The following is a 16,794-nucleotide window of genomic DNA, read 5'->3' as shown; positions in this document are numbered from 1 at the left end:
TCGGGTCCTTACACCCGCTTCAGACTGTGCGGCGTCAGCTGATCCCTTATCGCATGCCATGGCCATGAAGCCGCACAGTCTGAAGAAGGCGGAAGGAGATGAGGGACAGGCGAACATATGCACTGCTCATGCCCATCAATCACACCCTCACAGTCCAAATAAATAAGACACCGAGGGGCGTTGTGTGGGTCAGGGCGGCCGCAGATGTGCAGCCAGCCAAACAATGATGCCAGAAGACGGGCAGCGCTACCAAGGGGGTTGCAGCGTGTCATTACAAAGGAAAGTCACATCTCCGGGACGGTTAAATGGTCACAGAGGACACATTTTAGACGTGTTCCGTTCCCCATGGGCAAGGAGAATAAGTTTCTGAGCCACCTTGCACACATGCAGCATTACTGCTGTACAAGGTGGCTGTAAAACATAGAAATGCCTGGGGGAGGGGGGACAGGTTCCCTTCAATTTCAGTTCTTGTGTCTGCGTGGCGGTCGCAGGACACGTTGCCGGCTACACAGCAGGGGAACAGCTGGCGGTGCTGGACCCCACTGACACATTGGCTGGTGTTTTTCTCTGTGCAGCTAGCACATCTGGGCCCCAACTGGCGGTGTTAGAGCCCAGGGTCAACAGGAGGAGCAGGGGGAGCGGAGTGTAGGCCGAAGCCTGCACTGGCGGCAGCGTTGGGTCTGTTGTGTCTGCGTGGCTGTTGCAGGACATGTTGCCGGCTACACAGCAGGGGAACAGCTGGTGGTGCTGAACCCCACTGACACATTGGCGAGGTGTTTGGCTCTGTGCAGCCAGCACTTCCGGACAGCAACTAGCGGTGTTGGAGCCCGGGCTCTGCAGGTGGAGCAGAGTGTAGGCCGAAGCCTAATTGAACCGATTTTAAAAGTAACCTTTAACCCCCCCTCAGGGGTTACAAACTAGAAGAGCCACAGCTTATGCAGCAGTAGTGCTGCACAAGTCAAAGGTTGCTCTTTTAATTTTTCTCCTTGCACACGCTGAATGAAACACGTATAACATTTAGCCCTTTATACAGTCAAACTGTGTTGGAGGCGAGAGTTCCCTTCGTAATGAGACGCAGCACAGATGTCAAGAATCCCACCTTGGTGCTGGGCGCAGCCTCCTGAGCGTTGTTATTTGCTGTACAGGAGTCTGCGCTGTCGTTTTATCCCTTGGCCTTGCGCTTTTAGCGCTGCCCATCTTCTGACATCATTTAATGTCGGCCGTTGCGGTTTGCGATGACCATGAATCCCAGCCCCGCAGTGTCTTTACATAGTTAAAACACTGCAGGGCTGGGATTCATGGCCTGGCGCAGTACATATGTTCGCCTCTCACACTCGGGTCCTTACACCCGCTTCAGACTGTGTGGTGTCAGCTGATCCCTTATCGCATGCCACGGCCATGAAGCCGCACAGTCTGAAGAAGGCGGAAGGAGATGAGGGACAGGCGAACATATGCACTGCTCATGCCCATCAATCACACCCTCGCAGTCCAAATAAATAAGACACCGAGGGGCGTTGTGTGGGTCAGGGCGGCCGCAGAGGCGCAGCCAGCCAAACAATGATGCCAGAAGACGGGCAGCGCTACCAAGGGGGTTGCAGCATGTCATTACAAAGGAAAGTCACACCTCCGGGACGGTTAAATGGTCACAGAGGACACATTTTAGATGTGTTCAGTTCCCCATGGGCAAGGAGAATAAGTTTCTGAGCCACCTTGCACACATGCAGCATTACTGCTGTACAAGGTGGCTGTAAAACATAGAAACGCCTGGGGGAGGGGGGACAGGTTCCCTTCAATTTCAGTTCTTGTGTCTGCGTGGCGGTCGCAGGACACGTTGCCGGCTACACAGCAGGGGAACAGCTGGCGGTGCTGGACCCCACTGACACATTGGCTGGTGTTTTTCTCTGTGCAGCTAGCACATCTGGGCCCCAACTGGCGGTGTTAGAGCCCAGGGTCAGCAGGAGGAGCAGGGGGAGCGGAGTGTAGGCCGAAGCCTGCACTGGCGGCAGCTTTGGGTCTGTTGTGTCTGCGTGGCTGTTGCAGGACACGTTGCCGGCTACACAGCAGGGGAAAAGCTGGCGGTGCTGAACCCCACTGACACATTGGCGAGGTGTTTGGCTCTGTGCAGCCAGCACTTCCGGACAGCAACTAGCGGTGTTGGAGCCCGGGCTCTGCAGGTGGAGCAGAGTGTAGGCCGAAGCCTAATTGAACCGATTTTAAAAGTAACCTTTAACCCCCCCTCAGGGGTTACAAACTAGAAGAGCCACAGCTTATGCAGCAGTAGTGCTGCACAAGTCAAAGGTTGCTCTTTTAATTTTTCTCCTTGCACATGCTGAATGAAACACGTATAACATTTAGCCCTTTATACAGTCAAACTGTGTTGGAGGCGAGAGTTCCCTTCGTAATGAGACGCAGCACAGATGTCAAGAATCCCACCTTGGTGCTGGGCGCAGCCTCTTGAGCGTTGTTATTTGCTGTACAGGAGTCTGCGCTGTCGTTTTATCCCTTGGCCTTGCGCTGCTAGCACTGCCCATCTTCTGACATCATTTAATGTCGGCCGTTGCGGTTTGCGATGACCATGAATTCCAGCCCCGCAGTGTCTTTACATAGTTAAAACACTACGGGGCTAGGATTCATGGCCTGGCGCAGTACATATGTTCGCCTCTCACACTCGGGTCCTTACACCCGCTTCAGACTGTGCGGCGTCAGCTGATCCCTTATCGCATGCCACGGCCATGAAGCCGCACAGTCTGAAGAAGGCGGAAGGAGATGAGGGACAGGCGAACATATGCACTGCTCATGCCCATCAATCACACCCTCGCAGTCCAAATAAATAAGACACCGACTGGCGTTGTGTGGGTCAGGGCGGCCGCAGAGGCGCAGCCAGCCAAACAATGATGCCAGAAGACGGGCAGCGCTACCAAGGGGGTTGCAGCGTGTCATTACAAAGGAAAGTCACACCTCCGGGACGGTTAAATGGTCACAGAGGACACATTTTAGACGTGTTCAGTTCCCCATGGGCAAGGAGAATAAGTTTCTGAGCCACCTTGCACACATGCAGCATTACTGTTATACAAGGTGGCTGTAAAACATAGATACGCCTGGGGGAGGGGGGACAGGTTCCCTTCAATTTCAGTTCTTGTGTCTGCGTGGCGGTCGCAGGACACGTTGCCGGCTACACAGCAGGGGAAAAGCTGGCGGTGCTGGACCCCACTGACACATTGGCTGGTGTTTTTCTCTGTGCAGCTAGCACATCTGGGCCCCAACTGGCGGTGTTAGAGCCCAGGGTCAGCAGGAGGAGCAGGGGGAGCGGAGTGTAGGCTGAAGCCTGCACTGGCGGCAGCTTTGGGTCTGTTGTGTCTGCGTGGCTGTTGCAGGACACGTTGCCGGCTACACAGCAGGGGAACAGCTGGTGGTGCTGAACCCCACTGACACATTGGCGAGATGTTTGGCTCTGTGCAGCCAGCACTTCCGGACAGCAACTAGCGGTGTTGGAGCCCGGGCTCTGCAGGTGGAGCAGAGTGTAGGCCGAAGCCTGCACTGGAGCAAGTTGAAAGGGAACCTTTAACCCCCCCCCCCTCCCAGGCATTTGTAGCTGAAAGAGCCATCTTGTACAGCACAAATGCTGGAAAAGGTAAACGTAGCTCTTTTAATTATGGTCCTTGCAAACGCTGAACTTGACACTTTTGAAATGTGTCCCCTCACACCGTTAAACCGTCCGGTCGGTGGAACTTTCCTTTGTCATGTGACGCATCACAGCCGTCATTCTTACCCCCTTGACGCCGTGCGCCGCCTCCTGAGCGTTGTTTGAATCTGTCCCGGATCCTGCGCTGTTATTTTAGCCCTTGGCCATGCACACATTTTGCGCTGTCCATCTTCTGACATCATTTGGTGTCAGGCTGGCTGCGCCTGTGCGGCCGCGCTGGCCAAGATCCCGCCTCGCTGTGTCATCTAATGTAATCACTCTGCGGATCTGTGATCCATGGGCATGAGCAGTGCATATCCTCGCCTCTCACTCCCCTCCCTACGGCTTCTTCAGACTGTGCGGCGTCACGGCCATGGCATGCTATTAGGGATCAGCTGACGGCGCACAGTCTGAAGAAGGCGTAGGGAGATGAGTGAGAGGCGGAGGTTCAGATATGCACTGCGCATGTCCATGCATCACAGGCCCGCAGTGGGATTAAATCAGAAGACACTGCGAGGCGGGATCTCGGCCAGCGCGGCCGCACAGGCGCAGCCAGCCTGACACCAAATGACGTCAGAAGACGGGCAGCGCAAAATGTGTGCATGGCCAAGGGCTAACATAACAGCGCAGGATATGGGACAGATTCAAACAACGCTCAGGAGGCGGAGCACGGCGCCAAGGGGGTAAGAATGATGGCTGTGCTGCGTCACATGACAAAGGAAAGTTCCACCTACCGGACGGTTTAACGGTGTGAGGGGACACATTTCATAAGTGTTAGGTTCAGCATGTGCAAGGAGCACCACGAAAAGAGGCACTTTTTCCTTTTGCATCATTACTGCTGCACAAGGTGGCTCCTTCAGTAACAAACGCCTGGGGGGGGACAGGTTCCCTTAAATTTAACTTGTTGTGCCTGCGTGGCGGTCACAGTACACGTTGCCGTATACACAGCAAGGGAACAGCTGGTGGTGCTGAACCCCACTGACACATTGGCGAGGTGTTTGGCTCTGTGCGGACAGCACTTCTGGACAACAACTAGCGGTGTTGGAGCCCAGGGACAGGAGGAGGAGGAGGTGGAGGAGATAGGAGGGATTGCCACACACACAGCTGGGGAACAGCTGACGTTACTGAACCCCAATAACAGAAGAGCGACTGTTGGGACTATGCGGACAGCACTTCTGGACAGCAACTAGCAGTGTTGGAGCCCAGGGACAGGAGGAGGAGGAGGTGGAGGAGATAGGAGTGATTGCCACACACACAGCAGGGTAGCAGCAGGCATTACTGAACCCCACTAACACATTGGCGAGGTGTTTGGCTCTGTGCGGACAGCACTTCTGGACAATAACTAGCGGTGTTGGAGCCCAGGGACAGGAGGAGGAGGAGGTGGAGGAGATAGGAGGGATTGCCACACACACAGCTGGGGAACAGCTGACGTTACTGAACCCCAATAACAGAAGAGCGACTGTTGGGACTGTGCGGACAGCACTTCTGGACAGCAACTAGCGGTGTTGGAGCCCAGGGACAGGAGGAGGAGGTGGAGGAGATAGGAGTGATTGCCACACACACAGCAGGGGAGCAGCAGGCATTACTGAACCCCACTAACACATTGGCGAGGTGTTTGGCTCTGTGCGGACAGCACTTCTGGACAGCAACTAGCGGTGTTGGAGCCCAGGGACAGGAGGAGGAGGTGGAGGAGATAGGAGGGATTTCCACACACACAGCAGGGGAGCAGCTGACGTTACTGAACGCCAATAACAGAAGAGCGACTGTTGGGACTGTGCGGACAGCACTTCTGGACAGAAACTAGCGGTGTTGGAGCCCAGGGACAGGAGGAGGAGGAGGTGGAGGAGATAGGAGTGATTGCCACACACACAGCAGGGGAGCAGCTGACGTTACTGAACCCCAATAACAGAAGAGCGACTGTTGGGACTGTGCAGACAGCACTTCTGGACAGCAACTAGCGGTGTTGGAGCCCAGGGACAGGAGGAGGAGGAGGTGGAGGAGATAGGAGGGATTGCCACACACACAGCAGGGGAGCAGCTGACGTTACTGAACCCCAATAACAGAAGAGCGACTGTTGGGACTGTGCGGACAGCACTTCTGGACAGCAACTAGCGGTGTTGGAGCCCAGGGACAGGAGGAGGAGGAGGTGGAGGAGATAGGAGTGATTGCCACACACACAGCAGGGGAGCAGCAGGCATTAATGAACCCCACTAACACATTGGCGAGGTGTTTGGCTCTGTGCGGACAGCACTTCTGGACAGCAACTAGCGTTGTTGGAGCCCAGGGACAGGAGGAGGAGGAGGTGGAGGAGATAGGAGGGATTGCCTCACACACAGCAGGGGAGCAGCTGACGTTACTGAACCCCACTAACACATTGGCGAGGTGTTTGGCTCTGTGCGGACAGCACTTCTGGACAGCAACTAGCGGTGTTGGAGCCCAGGGACAGGAGGAGGAGGAGGTGGAGGAGATAGGAGGAATTGCCACACACACAGCTGGGGAACAGCTGACGTTACTGAACCCCAATAACAGAAGAGCGACTGTTGGGACTGTGCGGACAGCACTTCTGGACAGCAACTAGCGGTGCTGGAGCCCAGGGACAGGAGGAGGAGGAGGTGGAGGAGATAGGAGGGATTGCCACACACACAGCAGGGGAGCAGCTGACGTTACTGAACCCCAATAACACATTGGCGAGGTGTTTGGCTCTGTGCGGACAGCACTTCTGGACAGCAACTAGTAGTGTTGGAGCCCAAGGACAGGAGGAGGAGGAGGTGGAGGAGATGGGAGGGATTGCCACACACACAGCTGGGGAACAGCTGACGTTACTGAACCCCAATAACAGAAGAGCGACTGTTGGGACTGTGCGGACAGCACTTCTGGACAGCAACTAGCGGTGTTGGAGCCCAGGGACAGGAGGAGGAGGAGGTGGAGGAGATAGGAGTGATTGCCACACACACAGCAGGGGAGCAGCAGGCATTACTGAACCCCACTAACACATTGGCGAGGTGTTTGGCTCTGTGCGGACAGCACTTCTGGACAGCAACTAGCGGTGTTGGAGCCCAGGGACAGGAGGAGGAGGTGGAGGAGATAGGAGGGATTTCCACACACACAGCAGGGGAGCAGCTGACGTTACTGAACCCCAATAACAGAAGAGCGACTGTTGGGACTGTGCGGACAGCACTTCTGGACAGCAACTAGCGGTGTTGGAGCCCAGGGACAGGAGGAGGAGGAGGTGGAGGAGATAGGAGTGATTGCCACACACACAGCAGGGGAGCAGCTGACGTTACTGAACCCCAATAACAGAAGAGCGACTGTTGGGACTGTGCAGACAGCACTTCTGGACAGCAACTAGCGGTGTTGGAGCCCAGGGACAGGAGGAGGAGGAGGTGGAGGAGATAGGAGGGATTGCCACACACACAGCAGGGGAGCAGCTGACGTTACTGAACCCCAATAACAGAAGAGCGACTGTTGGGACTGTGCGGACAGCACTTCTGGACAGCAACTAGCGGTGTTGGAGCCCAGGGACAGGAGGAGGAGGAGGTGGAGGAGATAGGAGTGATTGCCACACACACAGCAGGGGAGCAGCAGGCATTAATGAACCCCACTAACACATTGGCGAGGTGTTTGGCTCTGTGCGGACAGCACTTCTGGACAGCAACTAGCGTTGTTGGAGCCCAGGGACAGGAGGAGGAGGAGGTGGAGGAGATAGGAGGGATTGCCTCACACACAGCAGGGGAGCAGCTGACGTTACTGAACCCCACTAACACATTGGCGAGGTGTTTGGCTCTGTGCGGACAGCACTTCTGGACAGCAACTAGCGGTGTTGGAGCCCAGGGACAGGAGGAGGAGGAGGTGGAGGAGATAGGAGGGATTGCCACACACACAGCTGGGGAACAGCTGACGTTACTGAACCCCAATAACAGAAGAGCGACTGTTGGGACTGTGCGGACAGCACTTCTGGACAGCAACTAGCGGTGCTGGAGCCCAGGGACAGGAGGAGGAGGAGGTGGAGGAGATAGGAGGGATTGCCACACACACAGCAGGGGAGCAGCTGACGTTACTGAACCCCAATAACACATTGGCGAGGTGTTTGGCTCTGTGCGGACAGCACTTCTGGACAGCAACTAGTAGTGTTGGAGCCCAAGGACAGGAGGAGGAGGAGGTGGAGGAGATGGGAGGGATTGCCACACACACAGCTGGGGAACAGCTGACGTTACTGAACCCCAATAACAGAAGAGCGACTGTTGGGACTGTGCGGACAGCACTTCTGGACAGCAACTAGCGGTGTTGGAGCCCAGGGACAGGAGGAGGAGGAGGTGGAGGAGATAGGAGGGATTGCCACACACACAGCAGGGGAGCAGCTGACGTTACTGAACCCCAATAAGAGGAGCAACTGTTGACTGTGCGTACAGCACTACCAGGCAACAACTAGCGGTGTTGGAGCCCAGGGACAGCAGGAGAAGCAGAGGAACACAATGTAGGCCGAAGCCTGATTGGAGAAAGTAGAAAGGGAACCTTTAACCCCCCCCCAAGGCGTTTGTAGCTGAAAGAGCCAGCTTGTGCAGCACAAAAGATGCAAAAGGAAAAGGTGGCTCTTTTCATTATGCTCCTTGCAAACACAGAACTAAACACTTATAAAATGTGTCCCCTGAAACCGTGAGACCGTCCCGGAGGTGGGACTTTCCTTCGTAATATGACGCAGCACAGCTGTCATTCCTACCCCCTTGGCGCCGTGCCCCGGCTCCTCAGCGTTGTTTGATTCCGTCCCGGAGCCTGCGCTGTTATGTTATCCCTTGGCCAGGCACACTTAGCGCTGCCCATCTTCTGACATCATTTGGTGTCAGGCTGGCTGTGCCTGTGCGGCTGCACTGGCCGAGAGCCCGCCTCGCAGTGTCGTCTAATGTAATCCCACCGCGGGCCTTGGATCCGTGGCCATGCGCAGTGCATATCCTCGCCTCTCACTCCCCTCCCTACGGCTACTTCAGACTGTGCGGCGTCACGGCCGTGGCATGCTATTAGGGATCAGCTGACGGCGCACAGTCTGAAGAAGGCGTAGGGAGATGAGTGAGAGGCGGAGGTTCAGATATGCACTGCGCATGTCCATGGATCTCAGGCCCCCAGTGGGATTAAATCAGAAGACACTGCGAGGCGGGCTCTCGGCCAGCGCGGCCGCACAGGCGCAGCCAGCCTGACATCAAATGATGTCAGAAGATGGGCAGCGCTAAGTGTGCCTGGCCAAGGGATAACATAACAGCGCAGGCTCCGGGACAGAATCAAACAACGCTGAGGAGCCGGGGCACGGCGCCAAGGGGGTAGGAATGACAGCTGTGCTGCGTCATATTACGAAGGAAAGTCCCACCTCCGGGACGGTTTTACGGTATCAGTGGACACATTTTATAAGTGTTAAGTTCTGCGTGTGCAAGGAGCTAAACAAAAATAGCTACCTTTTCCTTGTGCAGCATTACTGCTGCACAAGGTGGCTCTATCAGTAACAAACGCCTTGGGGGGGGGGCAGGTTCCCTTAGATTTCAGTTGTTGTGCCAGCGTGGTGGTCGCAGGACACATTGCCGGCTACACAGCTGGGGATCAGCTGACGTTACTGAAACCCAATAACACTGGGTCGTATGTTTTGACTGTGCAGACGGCACTTCTGAGCCTCAACTGGCGGTGTTGGAGCCCAGGAATTTAAGTTCAGGTGGTAGAAAGATGAACACAACAGGAGACCTGGATAACGTAGACAGTCACCTAATTATTTAATCAGGAAGAGGAGTGGCAAATTCCTGTGAGATCCAGGCCTTGTTCATTTTCAGGAAAGTAAGCCGGTCAACGTTATCGGAGGATAGTCGCATGCGACGGTCAGTTAGTACACCACCTGCAGCACTAAAGACGCGTTCCGATAATACACTAGCCGCAGGGCAAGCCAGCACCTCCAATGCATACTGGCTTAGCTCTGGCCATGTATCCAGCTTTGAGACCCAAAACTTGAAAGGTGAAGAGCCGTCTGGGAGTACAGCAAGAGGGCAAGACATGTAGTCTGTCACCATCTGACGGAACCGTTGCCTCCTGCTGACTGGAGCCGTCTGTGATGGTGTAGACTTTTGTGGCGGGCACAGAAAACTGTGCCACAGTTGGGCCATACTGGTCTTGCCTTGGGCAGAGGCACTGCTTCTGCTCCCTCTTTGTGCAGAGCCTCCACCACTCCCTGGACGCACTGAGCTGCTTTGTAATGCACTAGCAGCACTTCTCTCACTTGGAATGGAGAAGATGATGGAATTCACCAGTGTGTCTTGGTACTCCCGCATTTTTCGCTCCTGGTTCAACGGTGTGATGAGGCTTTCTACGTTGTCCCGGTATCGAGGATCGAGGAGGGTGAACACCCAATAATCAGACATGTTGAGAATGTGGGCGATGCGGCGGTCGTTTCTCAGGCACTGCAGCATGTAATACACCATGTGCTGCAGACTGCCAACTGCCCAAGAAACGCTGTCCCCTGCTGGAGGCGTGATCTCTGCCCGCTCGTCATCACCCCACCCTCGCTGTACACACTGAGTACTGGACAATTGTGTAACTCCCTCCTCTGGACGGATGTCTTCCTCCTCCATTGACTCCTCCTCATCCTCCTCACAAACTGTCCCCTGCCTACGCGTTTGTGAGGAACCACGTGGCGCTGACTGTCCAGAAGATGATGGAAATGGTGAATCCTCATCCTCCACCTCTTCCACAACATCATCCCTTAGCGCTTGCAGTGATTTTTCAAGCAGGGAGATAAGGGGGACAGTCATGCTGACTAGTGCATCATCTGCACTCGCCATCCGCGTGGAATAATCGAAGGGACGCAAAACCTGGCAGACGTCATACATAGTGGCCCACTCTGTGGTTGTGAAGTCTGAACGGCGCGGAGTGTGACTTCTTTGCGCCTGATGCAGCTGGTACTCCAATACAGCTTGCTGCTGCTCACACAACCGCTCCAACATATGTAACGTGAAATTCCACCTGGTAGGTAGGTCACATATGATGCGATGTTCCGGCAGGTGGTGTCGGCGCTGCAGAGCCGCAATGCGCGCTTTTGCCGTGCTGGAACGCCGCAAGTGAGCACACTCTAGGCGGACCTTGTGCAGCAGTGCATCAAGATCCGGATAGTCCCTCAAAAAACTCTGCACGACCAAATTGAGCACATGTGCCAGACATGGGATGTGAGTGAGGTTGCCGAGGCCCAGAGCTGCCACCAGATTTCGGCCATTATCACACACTACCATGCCTGGCTGGAGATTCGCTGGCACAAACGACACATCGCTCTCCTGCTTGATGGCATTCCAGAGCTCCTGCGCTGTGTGGCTTCGATTCCCCAAAGAAATTAATTTCAAGACGGCCTGTTGACGTTTGGCCACGGCTGTGCTCATGTCGGTCGTAACAGGTAAACGTTCATCACGGGTCCATGTGGAGGTGGACTGTGACGGCTCCTGCAGCAATGATTCTGAGGAACTGGTGTAAGAGGAGGAGTCAATGCGTACAGAATGGATTCCTGCAATCCTTGGAGTGGGCAGGACACGTCCTGCGCCACTCGCACGATCTGTACCCGGCTCAACGACATTAACCCAATGGGCAGTGAGGGAAAGGTATCGCCCCTGTCCATGTTGACTGGTCCACGCATCGGTGGTGAGGTGGACCTTGCTACTGACGGCATTCAGTAGCGCGTGTTTTATGTGTCCCTCCACATGCTTGTGCAGGGCAGGGACGGCTTGCCTGCTGAAGTAAAAGCGGCTGGGCACATTGTACTGTGGGACTGCCAATGACATCAAGTCACGGAAGCTGTCAGTCTCCACCAGCCTGAATGACAGCATTTCCAGTGACAGAAGTTTGGCAATGCCTGCAGTCAGAGCCTGTGCTCGTGGGTGGTTTGACGAGAAAGGCCGCCTTTTCTCCCATGCCTGTACTACCGATGGCTGTAGACTGGGCTGGGAGTGTGTGGATGACTGGGAAAGTGGTGCTGCGGGTGGAATTACAGCGGGTCTCTGGACAACAGGGCCAGAGGTTCTTCCACGGCGATCCTGGGAGGAAGCCGAACCAGCTGCATGTGAGCTGGAGGAAGAGGCAACACGAGCTGAAGAGGTGGTAGCTGCCGCTGTTGGTTGGCCTAGCACTTCAGTGTGTTTTTCTAACTCCGCCGCGTGCCTGGTGCGCACATGTTTCCACATGTTGGAGGTATTGAGGTTGCTGACATTTTGACCTCTTTTGACTTTGTGATGACACACCTTGCATTTGACATAGCAAATGTCATCTGCAACTGTGTCAAAAAAGGACCAGGCACTGCAAGTCTTGGGAGCGCCCTTTTTGGCTTTTGGAAGAGACATGCTCCTAACGGGTGCCAAAGCGGAGGCTGCAGGATGCGCAGTCTTCCCCCTCCCTCTCCCTCTTTGGGCCGTACGGGGAATCTCTTCCTCAGAGCTGCTCCCACCACCTTCCTGTCCCTCACGCCAAGATGGGTCAACGACCTCATCATCTACACTACCCTCTGCCCCCAACTGCTCCTCCTGGGTAGTCTCATCAGCAGAGCATGCACCAGAAAGTGGCACCTGAGTGTCATCAGCGGATGCGTCCTGCGATGTGGTGACCGGAGGCACTGGCCCACCCACCTCTTCAGAGGAAGAGAGAAAAAGCGGTTGGGCATCACTGCACCCTGCTTCTTCTTCCATTTCTCCAATGCTGCTTGGCTGGCCCCCTGTTTCCAAGCCAAGCGATTCAGAGAACAGAAGTAGAGACGGCTCCTGTCCTGGGCTCTCTGTCTGCCTGGGCAATTTGGCAGGTGGTGAAGAGACAGATGGCTGCTCTCCAGTGCTCTGTGTCTGAGAGGATGTGGCACTAATTGAAGTTGATGCATTAGCTGCCATCCATCCGACAACGGCTTCAATTTGTTCTTCACGCAGCAGCGGTGTACGGCGCTCTGCGACAAAGCTGCGCATGAAGGACTGTTCCCTGGTGAAAGTGGGTGCTGATGAGTCACCGGTGCCCGCAGCAGGCACAGAATCCCCACGTCCTCTCCCTGCTCCACGCCCACGCCCATGTGCCTTACTCACTGCCTTCTTCATCTTGGTTGACTGATAAAGATAAGCAGAAAAGTACTAACGGCTTTGTGTGCTTATTCCTGAACAACTCCTAACAGGTATAAGAAACACTAATTTTCTAAAGTGTGGACTAGACTTTAATATGAGCTAAAGTGGCCTACACAAATGTAAAGTCAGTGGTGTCACTGGTGTGTTTGGTGAACTTTATTATTTATTTATTTTTTGGGGGCTGAACTGACAACAGAGAGAGCTGCAGTCACACGGAGACCGTGCAGACAGCCGTAAACGGTGCTGCAAGGCCCAAAAACCCTCCTCTACGTTATCCTATGTAGTGTTTTTCCACAAGTTAGCTGGAGACGGGTGGAAAGACACTAATAGGAATTTTTTGAAAAAATGTGCAGCAGCCTGCACTACTTAAAACAAAAGGAAAATTGATTTTTCGGTATGACGCAGTGAAGAACCCTGAGCTGGAGACAACCAGGCTATGGCTGCTCACAGACTACAGGGCGAGCTGCAGTCACACGGAGACTGTGCAGACAGCCGTAAACGGCGCTGCAAGGCCCAAAAACCCTCCTCTACGTTATCCTATGTAGTGTTTTTCCACAAGTTAGCTGGAGACGGGTGGAAAGACACTAATAGGAATTTTTTGAAAAAATGAGCAGCAGACTACACTACTTGAGAAAAAAAAAAAAAAAAAAACAGTATGAGGCAATGAACCACCCTCCCTGAACTGAATACAACCAGCTATGGATGGCCTATGGCTGCACTCAGACTAGAGAGTGGGCTGCACTCACACACACACACACACACAGACCTTGCAGATCGCTGTGAAAACAGCGCTACAAGGCAAAAGCAAGGTGATTAGTAGGTGAACACAGCGGTTGCTAAATTAGCCTTTGAAAAGCACAAAGAAGCAAATCGCTATCTCTAAACTGGCCCTCAGTCAGCAAACAGCGTCCTGTCACTAACTGAATTCACAGCAGAGTGAGCGCAAAATGGCGCCAGCGACTTTTAAACTGCATCATAACATAATTTCAGGAGCCAATCACAGCCTTGCCAGTAGTTTCAGGCCCTTCATGCTGAACAGGATGTGCCCACACTTGGAATCATTCTCATTGGCTGAATTCGTACAAATTTGTGCAGTTTGAATCCTGGGAACTTCCGATTCCGGTATCCGATACGCGGCAAGTATCGGATCTCGGTATCGGAATTCCGATACCGCTAAGTATCGGCCGATACCCGATACTTGCGGTATCGGAATGCTCAACACTAGTCAATGGGACTCAAGTATCGGACAGTATCCCTGATGGTTCCCAGGGTGTGAAGGAGAGGAAACTCTCCTTCAGGCCCTGGGATCCATATCAATGTGTAAAATAAAGAATTAAAATAAAAAATATTGCTATACTCACCTCTCCGACGCAGCCTGGACCTCACCGAGGGAACCGGCAGCGTTCTTTGCTTAAAATGCGCGCGTTTACTGCTTTCCGTGACGTCACGGCTTGTGATTGGTCGCGTGCCGCCCATGTGGCCGCGACGCGACCAATCACAGCAAGCCGTGACTTAATTTCAGGTCCTGAATGCAGAATTAGGAATTCAGGACCTGAAAATTACGTCACGGCTTGCTGTGATTGGTCGCGTCGCGGTCACATGGGCGGCACGCAACCAATCACAAGCCGTGACGTAGTTTTAAAATGCGCGCGTTTCCTGCCTCCCATGACGTCACGGCTTGTGATTGGTTGCGTCGCCCATGTGACCGCGACGCGAGCAATCACAAGCCGTAACGTAATTTTAAAATCCTGAATGCCTAGAATTAGGCATTCAAGACCTGGAAATTACGTCACGGCTTGCTGTGATTGGTCGCGTCGCGGCCACATGGGCAGCACGCGACCAATCACAAGCCGTGACGTCACGGAAAGCAGTAAACGCGCGCATTTTAAGCAAAGAACTCTGCCGGTTCCCTCGGTGAGGTCCAGGCTGCGTCGGAGAGGTGAGTATAGCAATATTTTTTATTTTAATTCTTTATTTTACACATTAATGTTGTTTCGATACCGATACCCGATACCACAAAAGTATCGGATCTCGGTATCGGAATTCCGATACCTGCAAGTATCGGCCGATACCCGATACTTGCGGTATCGGAATGCTCAACACTAATCTTGATTGAAAAAAACAGAAATGTAGTAATTTTTGCAAATTTATTAAAAAAGAAAAACTGAAATATCACATGGTCATAAGTATTCAGACCCTTTGCTCAGTATGATGAAGAAGCACCCTTTTGAGCTAGCACAGCCATGAGTCTTCTTGGGAATGATGCAACAAGTTTTTATCACCCGGATTTGGGGATCCTTGCAGATCCTCTCCACTTTCGTCAGGTTGGATGGTGAACATTGGTGGACACCCATTTTCAGGTATCACCAGAGATGCTCAATTGGGTTCAGGCCAGGGCTCTGGCTGGGCCAGTCAAGAACGGTCACAGAGTTGTTCTGAAGCCACTCCTTTGTTATTTTAGCTGTGTGCTTAGGGTCATCGTCTTGTTGGAAGGTGAACCTTCGGCCAATTCTGAGGTCCAGAGCACTCTGGAAGAGGTTTCATCCAGGATATCTCTGCACTTGGCCGCATTCATGTTTCCTTCAATGACAACCAGTCGTCCTGTCCCTGCAGCTGAAAAACACCCCCATAGCATGTTGCTGCCACCACCATGTTTCACTGTTGGGATCCTATTGGGCGGGTGTTATGATCCTTAGTGGCTTAGGATAACAACTCTGACCAGCTAAGTAGGAGAACATAGGACGAGCTCTGGGGATGTGGGAACTGGACTGACCGCAAACCTGATCCTAACCGCACACACTATAGGCAGCCGTGGAACGTACCTAAAATTCCTAGACGTCTCTTCACAGCCTGAGAAACTGGCTACCCCTAGAGAGAAATAAAATCCTCACTTGCCTCAGAGAAATAACCCCAAAGTTTAGAACAGCCCCCCACAAATAATAACGGTGAGTTAAGGAGAAAGCACAAACATGGAAATGAAAACAGGTTCAGCAAATGAGGCCCGCTAATCGCTAAATAGAAAGAGGATAGCAAAGAATCTGTGCGGTCAGTAAAAAACCCTATCAAAAATATCCACGCAGAAAATGCAAGAACCCCCACACCAACTAACGATGCGAGGGGAGAAACTCTGGACCCCAGAGCTACCAGCAAGCAAGAGAATCACATATTAGCAAGCTGGACTGAACTCATCATATACTGAAAAACATATTATACAAGATGAGCAAAAATGAACTAGCAAAACTTAGCTTCTCAGAAGAGACAGGTAACGAATGAAGTCAGGAGAAATCCAAACCAGTACTGAATACAACGACAGCAGGCAAAAAGTGAAGGTCCAGGTGAGTTAAATAGGAAACCTGAATAGCAGGTAACGAGACAGGTGGTCCCAGCCACAGACCTGCAGAATAACAAAAGAGCCACTAGAGGGAGCCCAAAGATAGAACTCACACAGTACCACTCACGACCACCGGAGGGAGTCCGAAAACAGAGTTCACAACAGTACCCCCCCTTGAGGAGGGGCCACCGAACCCTCATCAGAACCCCCAGGGCCATCAGGATGAGCCACATGGAAGGCACGAACCAAATCGGCCGCATGAACATCAGAGGCGACAACCCAGGAATTATCCTCCTGACCATAGCCCTTCCACTTAACCAAATACTGAAGCCTTCGTCTTGAAATATGAGAATCCAAGATCTTCTCCACCACGTATTCCAATTCTCCCTCAACCAACACCGGAGCAGGAGGCTCAACAGAAGGAACCACAGGCACCACATACCTCCGCAACAAAGACCTATGGAACACATTATGAATGGAAAACGATGCTGGGAGGTCCAAACGAAATGACACAGGGTTGAGGATTTCCAAAATTTTATAAGGACCGATGAAACAAGGTTTAAACTTGGGAGAAGAAACCTTCATAGGCACATAACGAGAAGACAACCACACCAAATCCCCCACACGAAGTTGGGGACCCACACAGCGACGACGGTTAGCAAAGCACTGAGCCT

Source organism: Ranitomeya variabilis, chromosome 2 (genome assembly GCF_051348905.1).
Source record: "Ranitomeya variabilis isolate aRanVar5 chromosome 2, aRanVar5.hap1, whole genome shotgun sequence".
Taxonomy (NCBI): Eukaryota; Metazoa; Chordata; class Amphibia; order Anura; family Dendrobatidae; genus Ranitomeya; species Ranitomeya variabilis.
This window is presented reverse-complemented; position numbering follows the sequence as displayed.